The sequence below is a fragment of the Salvia splendens genome, chromosome 7 (genome assembly GCF_004379255.2).
Source record: "Salvia splendens isolate huo1 chromosome 7, SspV2, whole genome shotgun sequence".
Lineage (NCBI taxonomy): Eukaryota > Viridiplantae > Streptophyta > Magnoliopsida > Lamiales > Lamiaceae > Salvia > Salvia splendens.
The window spans coordinates 20,636,934-20,654,750 of record NC_056038.1 but is presented as its reverse complement, the minus strand read 5'-3'; the positions used below and the strand labels follow the sequence as shown (position 1 = coordinate 20,654,750).

At 32.8% G+C, this 17,817-nt stretch overlaps 1 long non-coding RNA gene across 4 annotated transcripts in view; it reads left to right on the top strand.

The window, feature by feature from the left end:
- The first annotated feature begins 9,506 nt into the window (after positions 1-9,506).
- The window catches only part of LOC121811551, a 10,877-nt gene continuing 2,566 nt past the window's right edge, over positions 9,507-17,817 (top strand). For 3 of the 4 annotated variants that reach the window (XR_006052674.1, XR_006052675.1, XR_006052673.1), the window contains exons 1-12: positions 9,507-10,259; positions 10,889-10,972; positions 11,049-11,220; positions 11,312-11,749; positions 12,585-12,680; positions 13,096-13,235; positions 14,438-14,532; positions 14,629-14,690; positions 14,876-14,959; positions 15,113-15,180; positions 15,413-15,464; positions 15,653-15,736. This is a non-coding gene — a long non-coding RNA (uncharacterized LOC121811551). Of the gene's footprint in view, positions 10,260-10,888; positions 10,973-11,048; positions 11,221-11,311; positions 11,750-12,584; positions 12,681-13,095; positions 13,236-14,437; positions 14,533-14,628; positions 14,691-14,875; positions 14,960-15,112; positions 15,181-15,412; positions 15,465-15,652; positions 15,737-16,152; positions 16,782-17,817 lie in introns of those variants that run through there. The other variant, XR_006052676.1, reaches the window with a different exon arrangement.

Here is a 17,817-nt window from a genome sequence, read left to right as displayed (position 1 = left end):
TTTGAAGATGAGATGAATCAGCTCTCGATTTGGAGATTCTGGGGAGAAGAAGAGGCGTGAATGTGAATTAGAGTAAATTGTTTGGATGTGTTTAACCCTAAAATTTTTACCCCCAATGCAAAATGACGTAAATACCCCCGTGTTGAAGTAATTTGTGTACATAACGAACTGCGAAAATTAACACTACATCATTTCATCTAATCCATCAAATTTAAGATCTAAGGGCCCAAATTTGATCTCTAGTTCGGTATTTAAGACTGTATTTGTGAATAATGAGACTATATATATATATATATATATATATAGTAGTGATCTAGGGCAAGTGCCCTTTAACTACATAACTAGAGAACAAATCACAGTCACAAGATCAAGAAAATCAAGGGCTAGTATTATTACATGTAATTTTCGAATTTAAGGAGAAATTAGTTTCCTCAATCACAAATTTACTCCACAATAACAAGGCGGGGGTATAATGGTCATTGCACAGAAAAAATTAGGTTATGTAAATTATGCCACCGACAGGAGACGGCCGATCTCCGATGCTCACGCGATTGCGAGATTGGAAGGATACAATGCGCCGGAGCAGAATGAGGTGAAGAGGCTATCTCAGAAAGCGGATGTGTACAGCTTCGGGGTTGTGGTGCTTGAGGTTCTGACGGGGAGGGAGGGCGCCGACCTGCCCAGGTGGGTGCAGTCGGTGGTGAGGGATGAGTGGACGGCGGAAGTGTTCGATCAGGAGCTGCTGAGGTACAAGAACATAGAGGAGGAGATGGTGTCGATGCTGCACGTAGCGATGGCGTGTGTGGTGGAGCTGCCGGAGAAGAGGCCGACGATGGCGCAGGTTGTGAAGATGATTGAGGATATAAGAGTGTAGGTTTCGCCCTTAGGGGAGGACTACGATGACTCACGAAACTCGCTCTCGCCCTCCCTTCCCACAACTGAAGATGCATTCTAAGGGATTGCTGCTACTCAACTCTACTGTCTGTGTCTTTTCTTGTCGCCTACGTATTAGTAATTAATTCACTGTGTTTATCTACTATGTATTTTGTATATTGGGATTTTGTTAAATAGTAGAATGAATTTGATTGGCAAGTGATGTATCCTTGATTTACAAAATCATGCTAAAAGTGATGTGTTTTGTAAACAAGAGGGATGTGTTTTGTAAACAAGAGTGAAGTAAAATCATAATAAAATGGATGTGTTTTGTAAACAAGAGTGAAGTAAAATCATGCTAAGAGTGATGTGTTTTGTAAACAAGAGTGATGTGTTTTGTAAACAACAGTGAAGTAAAATCATAACAAGAGTGATGTATTTTGTAAACAAGAATGAAGTAAAATCATGCTAAGAGTGATGTGTTTTGTAAACAAGAGTGAAGTAAAATCATGCTAAGAGTGATGTGTTTTGTAAACAAGAGTGAAGTAAAATCATAATAAGAGTGACGTGTTTTGTAAACAAGAGTGAAGTAAAATCATGCTAAGAGTGATGTGTTTTGTAAACAAGAGTGATGTGTTTTGTAAACAAGAGTGAAGTAAAATCATAATAAGAGTGATGTGTTTTGTAAACAAGAGTGAAGTAAATTCATAATAAGAGTGATGTGTTTTGTAAACAAGAGTGAAGTAAAATCAAGCTAAGAGTGATGTGTTTTGTAAACAATAGTGAAGTAAAATCATAATAAGAGTGATGTGTTTTGTAAACAAGAATGAAGTAAAATCATGCTAAGAGTGATGCGTTTTGTAAACAAGAGTGATGTGTTTTGTAAACAATAGTGAAGTAAAATCATGCTAAGAGTGATGTATTTTGTAAACAAGAGTGAAGTAAAATCATGCTAAGAGTGATGTGTTGTAAACAAGAGTGATGTGTTTTGTAAACAAGAGTGAAGTAAAATCATAATAAGAGTGATGTGTTTAGTTTTGTAAACAAGAGTGAAGTAAAATCATGCTAATAGTGATGTGTTTTGTAAACAAGAGTGATGTGTTTTGTAAACAACAGTGAAGTAAAATCATACTAAGAGTGATGCGTTTTGTTAATTACAGTGAAGTAAAATCATGCTAATAGTGTTGTGTTTTGTTAACAACAATGAAGTAAAATCATGCTAATTATTAAAATATCTTGATTGTATAAAATAATATAAAATAGGCCAATTTTATAAAATAATATATTCCCTGTTGATTAATAATCATACAACCCACCCACCCACCGTTCCTCCCATTACAAAACCACCCTCTCCTTCCCTTTTTCTCGCATTCCTCATTTCAATTCCACACACACAACACACTTTTCTTCTCTCTAAACTCTGTTTTTAAATGGGTTATGACGATTTATACAACACGGGGCTGGTTTTGGGGCTGGGATTCTCCTCATCCACCACCAAAAAGCCCTCCAGAAATCTCGATTATATCACCAAAACCGCCGAGCCATCACTGACCCTCGGCCTCTCCGGCGAGACCTACGATCTGATCCTCAAAAAAGCCGATTCCGGCAATAAGAGCGGCGGAATATTCAACGATCACACTCAAAACAATTACAACCACCACACACCATAGGATGGATTTTACGATATGCCAGTATTTTTAAATCAAGCTTAGTATAAAATCATACAAACCTCAAACCAACCCATATAGTCTAATCATCCTCGAAAACACTTGTACGCCTCCGAATCAGGGAAGCAACAGTAGAAAAATCAACATTTATCCGCTTGATTTCTCCTTTAAATTTCATAATGTAATTTCCAAAAATACCCTTGGCCTATTTTATATTATTAAAATAAATAATATTTGTTCCATTTATTTGTGTGGCTGAGATTTGTTCTCTAGTTATACACTTAAAATTAGTTATATCTTGATCACTAACCTCTATATATATATATATATATACATATATATATTAACACTAGAAAACAATAGAAATCATCCATATAGTAACACTGGAAAACATAATTTATTTTTATTTACAAAAAAGGATTTGATGTAAAAAATATGGATAAAATTTTAATCGAGAAAACATTACAAAGAGAATAAATGGATTAGTTTAATATTATAAATCCAAGTTGTTATAATTATTTTTTTCACCCATATCAAAAATTTTGGATACGCCACTGAACAGAAAGAAGGTAGAAAAAGTTAGTGGAGTGTGGGTCATACTTTTACATACTAGTTTTTAAATAAAATATGAATGAGAAGAGTTAGTGGAACGTGAGGTCATTACTAAAAGTAGTAAAAATAAATGAGACACTAGATTTTGGACGGACGAAAAGGAAAACTTGTGCCACTCATTCTGATGGTGTTGACAGCGGAAGCACAAATCAGAGAATCAGAGGTCATTAGCTCTTCTAATTAAATTGAACCCACAATTTAATTCACGCTTATATTATAATATTATTATCAGCAACTACAGTAATAATATTGTATTACCCATCTAAATCCGAAATTACAAGTAATCCGAGTTTCCACTTTTAAAAGGTTATTCCTCGCTTAAGATATAAATGTCCATTAATTAATTAATGTCTTCTATAGACTTAATTAATTAATATCTTTTAGTTCCAACCGTGGACTTCAGGAAACACTTTTTTATTGTTCATAGAATAATTAAAATTTCAACTAGCTAGGTTCTGAATAATAAAAGGAGCTCCACTTGAGGACATTATTAAACCAGACTCACCAGACGCACGTTTTAATATAATAGCAATCCTAGCACCGCTAGATATTAATCAACACTACCCAAAATATCATGATTATTGGGTTGCGAAAACCACCACCATTTGATAAATCAAAGTAATACATAATCAATAACGAATGTTCAATGCTAAATATATTGATTAAGAAATGATTATTTTCAAGACCTCGTCTTTTAGTAGATACCATAAAGACATGTCTTGCTTTAGATCCGTTCGGTGCTATACCACACCAATGTCATCTGATTTCAGTAAAGCTGAGTTGTGAAATTATGTTTTTTCTTTGTTTTAGAACTGACCGTGTTACCTTAAAGTGGACGACGCCCACAACCGGTCTACTAAAACAAAGACTTAGACTTGTTAAGTTTCTTATATATTTAAACATGTAAATAAACAACTGTTAAATGTAAAACATAACAATCATTATGACAAAAATAATCTGTTTTATTCCTTAGAAATTAAAATAAGAGTTTTTATAGTATGCAATCACTCGAAATGTGATTTCTAGTATACAAAACTCTAACACAATCGTGGACGGAGGAAGTATCAGTAAAATTAGTATGGAAAACAATATATTCCAACTACATGATATGTCACGACGCACTTTCTAAGGATACAAAGTTCGGTTTACCGTGACTAGGGGATGTTATGAAGCGAGAAAGAAAGGGAAAAAATGTGCAACTTAACTGAAACTAGTATTCCCCCGTGTTATGCATGGTAAATTGAAATTTTTTAAATATATATTGTTCTATTTCTATAATTTGAAATTTGTATATTTGATACTAATAACAACTTAATTAAATAGAAATGTTGGTATAATAGTAAGGACCTGTTTGATAAGTTAGTAATGCCTAGATATAGATACGTATATGACTATTTCCAGGTGTTTGGTATCATAGTTAACCTATCATGTAAGCCTGTGCTATCCTCTATGGCCCATCCAAGCCCGTAGTTTTTTCATTAAAATATAAAGATACGTGTCTCACAAATTTGGTCGGATAGCATTTCTACCTCATTTTTTGTCTACCAAACAACAACGAAAAAACCCTCATTTAAGCTTATCTTGACACGAAGCTCGCATTTATTATCTTACTTTGCAAATCTTCTTATATCCCATCTTTCTTAGCAAACGAGCCCTAAGTGTGAATAAAATAAAAATATTATAAACTAAATCACAATTAATAATTCTAATCTTGATTTAGAGTAATATAAGTAAAATTTTAAACCCAATTATGCAGTTTAAGTTCAAAGCATGATTATAATATTAAAAATTATAGTAATACTCCGTTAAAACAACAAAGACACATTGTTAAAACAACAAAGACACATTTTAAATAGAAATATTTTGATATATACAAAACACCATTAATTTGAAATTATTAATATACAATTTATAATAATTATAGAAAAATATAATAAAAACTATATAACAAATAAATATATAAAATATAATTTGCCTTCATATTTCATTAAATTCAAAAATATAATTAATTAAATTAAACAAATAAATTTATTAACATGAATCCAGTTCATCGCATGAATCCATAAGTGTTTATTACATCTATATGTTCCATAAAAAATTCATGTGTAAACTCTTCCCCAATCATGTAGGCACTTTACTTGTCCTACAATGGCTTTTCTAATTGGAGCCTCTTCATGTTTCTTTTATGTAGGAGTATGAAAGTAGACATATATAATTGCCACTATCACATGAATCAAAAAGATAATAATATTGAATGAATTTGCATTCAACTATGACTTGTCATTAATATAATTCGAATTAATAAACTTTATATGCATTTACATAAACTTTTAATATATATTTAGAATATTAATAACAAATATATGGTTCATAGAATATAATTCACTTCATCTTCTTCAAAACCATTCACTTCCCCATTATTATTATGATAATAACAAAAAACTTTTTGACTTCTCTAAATTTATGATATGTAATCAATTATTTTAATTTATAATATCATAATGACACTTCTGTTATTTTCTTCAAAACTTCCCTTTTATATATGTATAGATATAAATGACTTGGGATCAACATAAAATATATCAGAGCACACGCATAATATAATGAACATAGACTCAAGTTTAAGTTGTAGCGAATGGTTCAAGAATGAATGACATTATGTATGGATACATAATGCACTCCACATTATACTATTGAAAGCTTGTCATCTCTGCTCAGCATACCCTATCATCGTTGCCGCTCAACCTGCACAATTTTATTTTTCAGAAAAGAAACTTTAAGCCACAATTGATTAACGCGACATTTTATTTTAAAACGGCCCGAGAAACACTAAAATAGTTCATACATAAAATTCTACTTTAGCCTAAGTTCTTTTAACATATATCATATCTAAACATACTTTAACACGGAATGTGGCCACATTCCACGACAGTCACTGGACTGGCCAACTTGAAGGATGACGCCCGACTAGTCCTGAAACGTACCTCGTATTTTACTAGTCAAACGGCCCTTTGCTAGTCAAACAGATAGACAATGCTCAAGACAAAACATGGCATTACATAACTTATATAATGCCATTTTCTCAAAAAACATACATGAAACGTAGCTCGTATTTAGGATGAAAGCCAACAGTAATATAGGATTAGTAAAACCCACCTCATTTACTTAAATCCTTAATTGAAAATTTCACTTCGGTCTTAACTTTCTTGTCGGTATAGCCCTTTTAAAACAATGATAACATGCTGACTAGACTCAATAAAATATTTAACTTAATTAGAATGCATGCTTGTTCATTTTATTTCTTGATCTTTTCTTAGGGAGCTTTTAAGATTCTTTTACATGAATTAAATTAGGGTTTAATTATTTGCATTAACTTAAATTTGTCTTCTAAGAGTTATTGAATAATCCAGCATATTAAACAAATTGACACCAAATTATTTAAAACTAGTCCACTTAAAGTGAACCCACTATTAATTAAATTAATCTAGAACAAAGAATTTAAAAGTTTAAAATTAGGGTTTAATTATTTGCATCAACTCAGTTACTATAATTTATAAATCAGCCCACTAATTATTGAAAAATTGCCCACTTAAAGTCGGCCATAATTTATTGATTTATTCAACTTATTTCAACACATGGGAACGGATCCTCTCCTGTTTGAAAAAACCCAGCATAATATGGTATGCATTAAACGCACATGAAATGGAATGAAACGCAAACATATAAGTTAATTTCATTTTCAACCCCTTTTCCCTTTTATTATGCTTTAGGCAAATATTAATACATATTGTATTCCAACCCCATGGCCCACCATACAGAGGGAAGCCCAATAATCATTATATCTTTCATAGTATAATACATGTATACAGCGTAATATTTTAATAAAAGTTATTTTCAAATTTCTTATAATTAATTGCTAGAAACAGATTTGTTTTATTTATATATTATAAAAATATATTAGAATTGTTTTAAAACCAAAGTATATCATAAAAATACATACTAAGGAGTATTATTATATAAAAATATTATTCTATATGTAAAGAAATATTATTCAACATGATAATCAATAATTAAAATTTCTGTTTAAGTACAAATCTATAAATCAAGTTGATTTTATTTTTTAGAAAATTAAAATAAGATGATTTTTACGTGATGAATAATTCTTATATCTTCATAATCCAAAATAAAGACCAAATCTTCACCATTAGATTTCAAAATGAGTGGATGGGATTAAATCTTACGAATTTCAATAAATAGTAGACAAAATATCAACAAAAGGGTAAGATCGTCATTCTATTATCATATCATAATTTTGATGTTTTTTTATATTAACATAGTGTATTACAAATATCAGCACAATGACATGAGTATTTCAACACAAGTACACGAAAATATCAACACGGTTTTATTGAGATTTTACATGCATTATGTTGAGATTTTACATGCATTATATTGAGATTTTACATGCATTATGTTGATATTTTACACACATTATATTGAGATTTTTTGATGTATTTGTTGATAAAAATCTGTTTATCAACATATACGAAAATCTGAAATAAAAATCATCAAATTCTATCATCTGAACGCCGTTGGAACATATGCAATTGAGATCTCGTTAGAATCCTTATAAAATTACCTTTAAATTGATATTTTTTTGCGAAAAAATAATTTAAATCGAGCGAGTTACGTAAATTTAAAGTTTTGGGATAATTTTAATAAAAGGAGAATTGACACTAATACCCTTTAATTTTATTTAATAATTATTTAAATTTAAAATATAATCTATTTGACATTATATCAACCACTAGATCTCCTAATCTAATGGTTAAAAATTAGTCTTAATTTTGGATTGATAATTAGTTAGCAATTGATCACATTCTCCTGTTTCATATACTGATAAAATTTAACTAAAAATCTATTATTACATCTTCTTAAGATGCTAATTGATTCACCATGATCCTATTATATTAATCTGATTTTTTTTTCGTGTAAAAGTCATTGTATTCTAATTTGTAAAAGTTAACTTGACATATAGAAATTACTAATACAATGTTTATTATTGATATGCTGGATTTTTTTTAACTTATAAGAGAATATTTTTTCTTTGAGGTGCTTCTTTTATGGTAGTATTAGTATATGGAGTATTTATACATTACAATAACACTTAGTTTTTAATAATTACACCTATTCCATGCAATAAAACTAAGTACGTATTACTACTATTATATCTTAAATATTACTATTATAAAAGAAGTATTGTACAAAGAAGTACTCCATCCGTTCCGCGGTAGTTGATTTATTTCATTTTCTGCACTCGTTTTGAGAAAATAATAATAAAAAGTTAAAGTGGAGAAAAAAATAAAGTAAGAGAGAGTATAATGTAGAGAAGAGTCTTATCTACATTATGCTTTCTCTTACTTTACTATTTTTCTACTTTAACTATTTATTATCATTTTTCTAAAAACGAGTGCAGAAAAAGAAATGACTCAACTACCGCGGAACGGGGGGAGTATTCAACATAAAAATTAAAAAAATTATTTTTATAATATATTTTATAAATATATCAAAAAACAAATCAGTTTTAAATAATTAGTGATAAAAATAAAAAAAATCAACTTTTGTAAAAAATGATACCTGTACTACACGGAGTATGAAAGAGGTCGTGCTGTATGGTGGGCGATGGGGTTGGAATGCAATTTGTATTAATATTTGCCTAAACCATAATAAAAGGGAAAATGGTTTGAAAATGAAGATAACTTGTATGTCTGCGTTTTACTCTATTTCCTCTGCGTTTAATGCACAACATATTGTGCTGTGTTTTTACAGAAATATTCGTTCCCTTCAACACACGCATCAAGGAATTAATCCCAGCCCAAATAAATTACCCTTTCTATCTAAAATTCTTTTTCGATTTGAATTACCCCAAATTAGAATTCCCGTTAGAAAAAAAGCATCACTCCCATTAACCGCCTCACTGTCTAGTCTCGATTTCTCCGGCTGCGACGACGCCTCCGATTCCGGCTGCTCATCGTGGCTCCAGGCGCCGCCGACGTCGAAGCAATCTCCGGTAACTTTTTTCTCGCTGAATTTGCTTTTAGTTGTATGTTTATTTTAGTTTTGTGGAAATGGAGTTTGACATGGGTTTGCGAAACTGGTTTAGTTCCCAGCGGCGCGTTACTGAGTGGTAGTGTTGGGGGCGAAGTTGTAGTTTGTGATAATGCGTGCAAATTAAGCAACAAAAAATGGGTGTAGGTGATTAGGTGTAGGTATTGTCCTTTTCCCTTGTTTATTTGTATTTTCCTGCTATTTTGTGTTCCTTTTTGGAATTTCACTGTCTTTGTTTCATGTCGGTGTTTATTTAAATCGACGAGGCGGGATACACGTCACCGTAGACCTCCTCACGGACTCACCGTCTGGTTTCGGTGCCACCGATTCTCTCCGAGCGGCTCTCCAGAATCCACCAAGCAGTCGTTGCAGCGGTGGACTGCCGTGGACTTCTCGGCCTAACTAAGTTGTTTCCATTAATTTTCCAGTTTATAAATTTTATCTTCTTGTTTGGCTAGATATGTTAGGGAGTTAGATCTGGGTCATGATATATGGGCTCTCATCTTGATTTGTGAAGCTATTAAACTTATTGTGATGTCCAAACATTCTTGGGTTGAAAGAGAAGGTCATCGCTTGTTTATTTGTAGATTGGTGTTATTCCTCTGAGCATTTCTCTTAGAATTTGGTCTCAGCCATTTTGCAAGCTAGGCCCACTGACTGACTCTATTTCTCTCTCGATTTTGATGGTGAAACAGTTGTGTGATGCTGGAACTGTAGTTTGTTGGGAACTCTGCAGAGGTTAAATCTTCAATTTCTTGGCTGCTTGTATTAGGGATGTACTCGTAGAAATTAATAGGGTTGTTCTAAAAGTTGCTGTTTATGTTACAGATATTGTTATTGGTATTTATACTTCGGAATGCACATATTTGCTATGTGGAATTCTTCTCTTGCATTCCATGTTTCATCTTACCTCTCGGGTGCCCAAAATTGAACAGGTTATCGGAAGTCAAACTGTATTATCTATCATCGTATCAAGCAGACGACACTGGTCTAATTTTTGTTAGTTTTCAAAAGCCCTATATTACACTTATAATTGGATTTGTGTGTTGATTGATGCAAGATAGCAAACATACACGGATTGAAAGAATTTTTTATTTTGACTTGGTTACTTTACTAGCGACATGTATTCTCTTATAGTGGTTTTTTCCACTGCATCATGTAATAGTATCTTTGTTTTCACTTTCCTTCTTTTTGCTTTAGGAAACTATTGTAATATGGAGGTTTAAAAGTATCTTAACAAGTTTTTTTCTAGTTATCCTGACAACCTTTCTGCTTAATTTCCTCTAGTTTTAGGTATGTGCAGTTGCTAATGTTTTTGCATAAACCACAACTTCCTAAGCTCATAAACTCACCAATAAAATGCACTACTTAATGTTGTGTAGGTATTTTAGTTCCACCTCTCCAGTGCCCTTTTGGTCTTTAACCTTTAATAACTATGATTCACTGCTCCTTATCTTCACATTGATCCTAGCTCTTTCTTAATTTATATTTGTTGTTTATTGTACTTGAAAATTATTGACATTCTCAACTTTTGGCATCATACTTGTTACGTGTGTCATGATATGGTTATATTTGTATACATCCTTTGTATCCCCCTTAATTCATATATCATCATATGTTTTCTTCAGATATTGCTTGATGATGTGAAGATATCAGAACAACTGATTGACCTGGTCTTCTATCTGCTAGTTCTACTTGGTCCATACAGACATGTCAGTATTCATTTCCTTGAAATTTTAGATCTTTACTCTGTTGTTTGTAGATATGTACTTACTACTTCGTATCCAGGAATCTCACACCATACCCAATGGCATGGTTCTTCTTCATTCGGCTCTGGTAGCTTGTATTATAAAATTGTTTCTCCACACTACCAAGAGGTTGCTCAAGCATTGACTGCATATTACAAGGTAGCAATCCAGGATTTGGTGAAAACTAAGAACATTAAATTACTTGTTTAATGGTATAAATCTTCCTACTCCATCATCTTGATTGTTGTTATTTCAAAGTGTTATCAAGTAATATTGTGGCTGAGTAAGTGGAGTTGGTGGCAGGTGGACATATTCATAGAGGCAGAATTTGCTGCTGTTTGTGTAGATGTCAAGTTTCTGCAGACCAACGATTCATTTGGAAGTGCTTTCCCTACTACTGAAGAGACCTTGAATCACCTCTGCCAGAGTGTGATTCTTCTCTTCAATTTCTACAGTCCTTGTGTCAGCAAAAGTTGTTCCCGGAATGCATTGTGAATAACAAGATTTTATCCTTTCATCTGATTAGAGTTTTCACTGCCTGAAAGCATTGACATTTCTTTAAAATGTCAAATGTGGTGAATACATGTTTCTGCTCCAGGGAACTTGAGCTGGAATTTCTATTTTGTATACATGTTTCTGCTCCAGGGACTTTATTTATTTCTGTCCAAGTGAGATAGTAAGAGATTCCATAATCAGCTTGATTTACTTATGTGGCTGCAGCTTTATCTGATGCATGTTGATGTATGTCCTAGGATTTGTTTGTTACATTTGAGCTTGGGTGAAAAAGTTGATGTTTGATACGTGGGAATGTAATTCTTTGTCTCCCAATAGTATAGCACATTTGGTCGATGTGGTTTAAGTGGATAAAGGGTATTATTGAGGGCCCCACTATGTTGTGAAAAAATATGATTTTTTGATAAATGTGTCTTTGGAAGTTTGAAATATAAACTAGAGTGTGTTCATGAACCAAAATGGAAAGTGCTAAATTTTAGGGGACACCAGACATAGTAATTGTGCTATAGTACTGGGGGACGGATAAAGTAATTGTTACACTAGAGAATGATTATACAATGTTGGGCAGTCACTTATTTTTAAGCTAGATTAGTACTGTGAATTAGCATATTACAAGTTCTATTAATAGCATTTATAACTTTATCCCACTAGAGAACTAAAATCTCACACTTCTGAATTCTTTCTTCATTCCTGTTTACTTTCTCTTTTCCTTTTCCCCTTTTGTTTCTTTATTATTTATTTTCTTCCTTGTGACATGTTTATTAATTCAGGAGTAGTGTGGCAATGTAGTCGTTCTTCTTCTGGTTTAGGCCGTCATGAACTTAAAATTATTGGGCTTAGACAATATTTCCTCATACATGGCTGCTATCTCTCACCTAAAATCTAAAGCTTTATCTATTGTGAGTGCACTTTCCAATTAAGATTAGTGGATTTATGCCTTCGAATAATACAACTGCTGCTGGTAAAGTTAGCACACCTTAAAATTTTTATGTGCTTGTGCTTGGTGTGGTTGTGTAAACCGGCCCCTATTTCTTTGAAGTAAATGTATTTTTTTCTACTGCAGCTGTTGCACCTTTGTGAAGCTGAAAGTGTATCCTACCTGGAAGAGGTGGCCAGCAAAACATCAACTCAGGATGTGGCAAAGTCTGTTGGACTCAAGGTATTGGTTTCTAAAGTGAAAGCATCATGCAGTTTTGGTCATAACTCTCAGAGAGATACATGTGTCATTGCATTTATAATAGAAAAAGAATTCCCAGACCCTTTAGATCTGTTGTTACAATAACATTGAACAACCAGCAAGTTTTGTACTTTGAAAATGAAACTAAAATTATCTTAAATGTGCTGCAGAAATTTTACACACGAGAAAACCCAAATCTGACATTTCAAATTTTTTTTTTCTTGTTTGTAGTATTGCCCAGTCGCAGTTCGGTCTATAACAAATGTTTATAGTATTTCCTATACAATAAGCATTGCAATGTCTGCACTTTGAGAAGATTTTGCCTTCTATACATATGCAGTTGTCAATTTGTCATTTTGTCTTACTTGGTGGTATCATGGGCATTTGTTTTGTATAGGTTCTTGCGTTGCTAAAAAAAATGTTTAATGCTCCCTCTGAGGCAAGCTACCCGAGGGGCAACTGGAACTTAATGCAATGCGCTTGGCAGATGTCTTGTCAGATGATTCAAATTTTCTGTCATTCATCATGATAAACTTTGTAAGCTTTCCATCAGTACAACTAATTTTAAAATTTTAGAGTGCTATGGATTCCATGCCATGGTTTCTTTGCTATTCATGATTGAAGGTCGAAAAGACTCGAAGCATGACATCTGAGTTTCTTAGAAAATGTCTTTGCCTATTTGAACACACCAATGATGTGTTTGAAGAGATATTTTGATCAAATTGCTGGTTTTAACAAATGGATGTTAATTTTATGAAAGTAACTTTTAAATGAAAAGGTGAGAGTTTGAGCACCTGCAATAACCTAGACTTGTCGATCACCTCCGAGCTTATCTTAGCTTAAAATGGTAGTACTATGTCATCTGTGGACAATGTTATTTGTATTTTGCATGTCATTTGCAAGTATAGTGTGCCTGTGGATCTAGTGGCAAATTATGAACTCAAACCTAACCAACTAATCTTGTGAAATGGAATAATGAGGGCTTCCCAAACTGTTGTTGCTATGTTCACAAGTCACTTAGCACATACAATGAATTTGCAAGTTTACCAGTATAAATATTTTTGTCATTTTAATCATCTAATCGAAAAACTTCCACGAACTGTTCAAGTGACATCATTTCCTCATTTGGTTTTTGTCACTGCAATCAGATACAGATGATTAGTAAGAAGAGTTTCAGCTATTTGTCAATGTATGATGGTTAATTATTTATTTTGTTTGACGTTTCATGTCTCAAGTATAATGAAAATAGGTATGCCATACCATACATATCAATTCTTTTAATTTATCAATTGTTATAATCTTTTCTCATGGAAATTTTGCATTTTTTTTTCTGACACAAAAAATGCGTTCCTTTAGAGGGAAGCTTTAGCTGCAATCTTTCTTTTCCCTCATGAAGAGTTTGTATCTGGCTAGTGCTCGTCTGACCTTCTAGTTTCTAAAGAGGATGCACTATTAGACTATGAATTATATACATCACCACGATAATTCATATTTCACCAAATCAGTCAGTTACAACTATTGCATTGTCTGAAACTCCCTAAGTCATCAATGTATATAGACACTTTAAATTTGAATTTACCCCTTGAAGTGTACCTCGTTCCTCTTATGCTCATCAGAGAACGTCTTTGTTGATTAAAGTGATTGCAAACCTTCATTGCTTTGTCCCGATGCATGCCAGGGTAAATGATTTAGTAATTTTGGTATTATTTAGCTACTAATAACTTTTGTTTCAATCCCAGATGAGAAGGATCTGTCAACAAGCTCGTTCGGTTCTTATGGAAGGACTATCAGAAACTGTCAGATGGATTCTTCTCTCTACTTCAAAGCTGACAAAGTATCCACAATTAGCAAGAACTTATGTATTCCTGCTTCTAATACACTATTGCATGTAGTAGTACATATCTATATTCTAATACACCATTGCATGTAGGTTCACTATTAAGTCATGATTTTTGAATGAAGATGATGTACAACTGCTGAGGTAATTTCAATGTATGCTTTCCTTCCATTCTGATATCGGGCATTAATTATTTGTTTGTCCTATCTTTCTTAGTTTGCAATTTAGGTAATGAAACATTCTAGCACATGGTCATTATGCTGCTTCTTATAGTTGCACTTTTTTTTATTTAATAAACCTGCTTCACTCAACACATTTATTCATTATGTGCATTTTGTAGATAGGTAATCTTCTTCGTGGGTTATTTATAAGTCATTTTGTGTCCCGGATCGTTCGTGCTGCATCTGAAGATCATTTAGTCCATGTAAAACCTCTCATGCTTAACCTATGGATATCATTCATCTTTTTCCATAAAATGTTAAGTGCATCTGTTTTGTTTTTGGGGTCTTAATAGAAATGATCTTTACCTTAGCACATATATATTTTTATCACTAACCATTTTTTATATTACCTTTAGGACTAGCTTCGTATATTGGACTCTCGGCCCAGATGAAAAAAAGAGTAGCCCAATGCTACATTTTTTCCGTAAGAGATCATCTCATGTATCTTTTCTTGTGATGTTGTAATTACCTTTTCTAGTGATGTAAGACAAAACTTACACTTGATAAAAGAAAACAAAAGATATTTTTATGATATAAAACGTTTCCTTCCTTTCGCTTAAGATTTGAAAATCATGTAAATAAAAACCACGTTTAAATAACACTTAATTTGCTCACAGTCTTAAATGATATGTAAATGATTTTACACTGTTTTGTAGGGAATAAGCTTCATAAAAAAGGAGTTTTAATGCAGAAAAGGAAGGTAGGAAGGTAAGACTATCTTGTAAAGATGACAGGAAAGATGGCACTATATATTTAATGAAAACAATGTAATTGATCAATCAAAATTGAATGTCGCAAAGTTTCGAAGATGATCTAAATTGACAGAGTAATTTTTTTTTGGTCTGCTAAAGATATACTGGTAGAGGTTTGTTTTCAGCATTTTGGTATGTCAGCAGGTAGTTTTACAAGCAAGTAGTTTTCCCATACGTATTCGAGGATTCTGGTAACTCTCCATCAAATCCTAGTCTTTGAGGATTCTGGTAAGTTTACTTCTCATCTTATTCGGGTGTTATTCAAACTTGTATATACTCAACTTGTGATGTTCTGCTATTTATTCTCAGCTGTGGCTGAAATGTTAATTTTATAGAGAATTTAAATGTTATTTTCTCTTTGTAACTGACATGTTATTATTGAGAGTAAATTTCCGAAAGGTTGCCTGTCATGGTTATTTAATATGTGCATCTCCCTATTTTTTAATGAATTCAGACGCATCACCAATAGATAAACAAGGGATATTAGCTTCATAAATATCCGAAAGTGCCCTAGTACTATACTGCTTTGTTATGAGAACAAAAAGCTTCCACGAACAGACTTTCACCACTTGCTATTTGTGTGTGCATGAAAGATTTTCTCTATATTGATTGTAACTAACACACTTTTTTATGGGTTAGTGTAGACTTCGTTTCCCTCAAGGGTTGGTCTGCAAACTTGTTGTTGCTTACTAACTTCTGGAGAGCTAGGTTTCCCGTGCTTCAGATAAAGTGACAATAGTGTTATTTGGTGTCCGATTTCTTGAGCTAAGGAGAGAGAACTATTCCGGTGTTGAAAAATTAATTGAAAAAGCCATATGGTCGATCGACTGAATGAGAGCTTTACGAGTTGCAATCTTGTTGATATTGGTGCATAATAATGATTTGGGCAATAGGACTAAAAGCCTCATATCCAAATTATCACATGCCTAACCCTGCATATACCCCTAGTGAGCCAGTTTGAGCCCCCAAAGCCTAATTTCTTTGTTAAAAATATTGAAGTCACTATATTAGCCTATCTATTATATCCATTCATTGGCCTGTATTTTCTACCCCAGTCACTAAAATTAAAGTGCTAGCACATTCTTGGGAGGGTATTTATGGTGGCAAGAAAAAGATGGAAGTCCTGGAACATTCATTTGGTGATATTCATTTTTCCTGAGATGTGTAAAAAAAGCCAAGGCTAAAAAAAAATAAGTAAAATGGCAGCCTTTCATGTGTAAAAAAAGCCAAGGCTCGAAAAAATAAATATAAGAAGGCAGCCTTTCATGTTTAAAAAAAGCCAAGGCTTGAAAAAAAAAGAAAAAGGCAGCCTTTCATGTGTAAAAAAAGCCAAGGCTCGAAAAAATAAATATAAGAAGGCAGCCTTTCATGTTTAAAAAAAGCCAAGGCTTGAAAAAAAAAGAAAAAGGCAGCCTTTCATGTGTAAAAAAAGCCAAGGCTCGAAAAAAAAGAAAAAGGCAGCCTTTCATGTGTAAAAAAAGCCAAGGCTCGAAAAAATAAAAATAAGAAGGCAGCCTTTCATGTTTAAAAAAAGCCAAGGCTCGGAAAAAAAAAGAAAAAAGCAGCCTTTCATGTGTAAAAAAAGGCAAGGCAGGAAAAAAGTAAAAATAAAAAGGCAGCCTTTCATGTGTAAAAAAAGCCAATGCTAGAAAAAAAAATATTCAGCGAAAATTAGAAATGGTTAAAGAACGCTCAAAAGAATAAGATGAATTGGTTTAGATGGTAGAAAATCTCGAGTTTGGGGTCTGAGCTATCAAAATTTTGTACGCATTGAGTGAGATGTGAAGGATGTTTTGATGGATGTGCTAGCATTTTAATAATGGTGGTAACCTACTTAACCATATATGATCACACCTTTACCAAAAGCCCCATTACATCCAAATGAATAAGACCTTTTCATTTATGCATCATATTGACTTGTGAGCAATGAATTTTGTTTGAGTTTGGGAGAAAGATCTTATGTGCTTAAAATAAAGAATAGCCGGAAGAACTTTTCTTTAGGAATTAGCGACGATGGTTTGAGACTCCCAAGACATAACTCGAACTTAGATTGAAGCATTGGGATGCCTAGCTCTTAGGGAATTAGTTCGTGTACAGTTGTTGTTCTAAAGTCTTACCCGCGAGAGAATTCGGGGTCAACCTAATTTCTCTAATGATTTGTGCGATTTGGCCTGACTTGAAGTAGAGGATTATCTAATGTCTTGTGAGTGTGCTTAATTGTCTAACTTGCTTGAGGGCGAGCTTTATAATTTATCTGTTACATATATTATATTTTTGTGAGTTATACTGTGCATGACGTGTTTCTACTT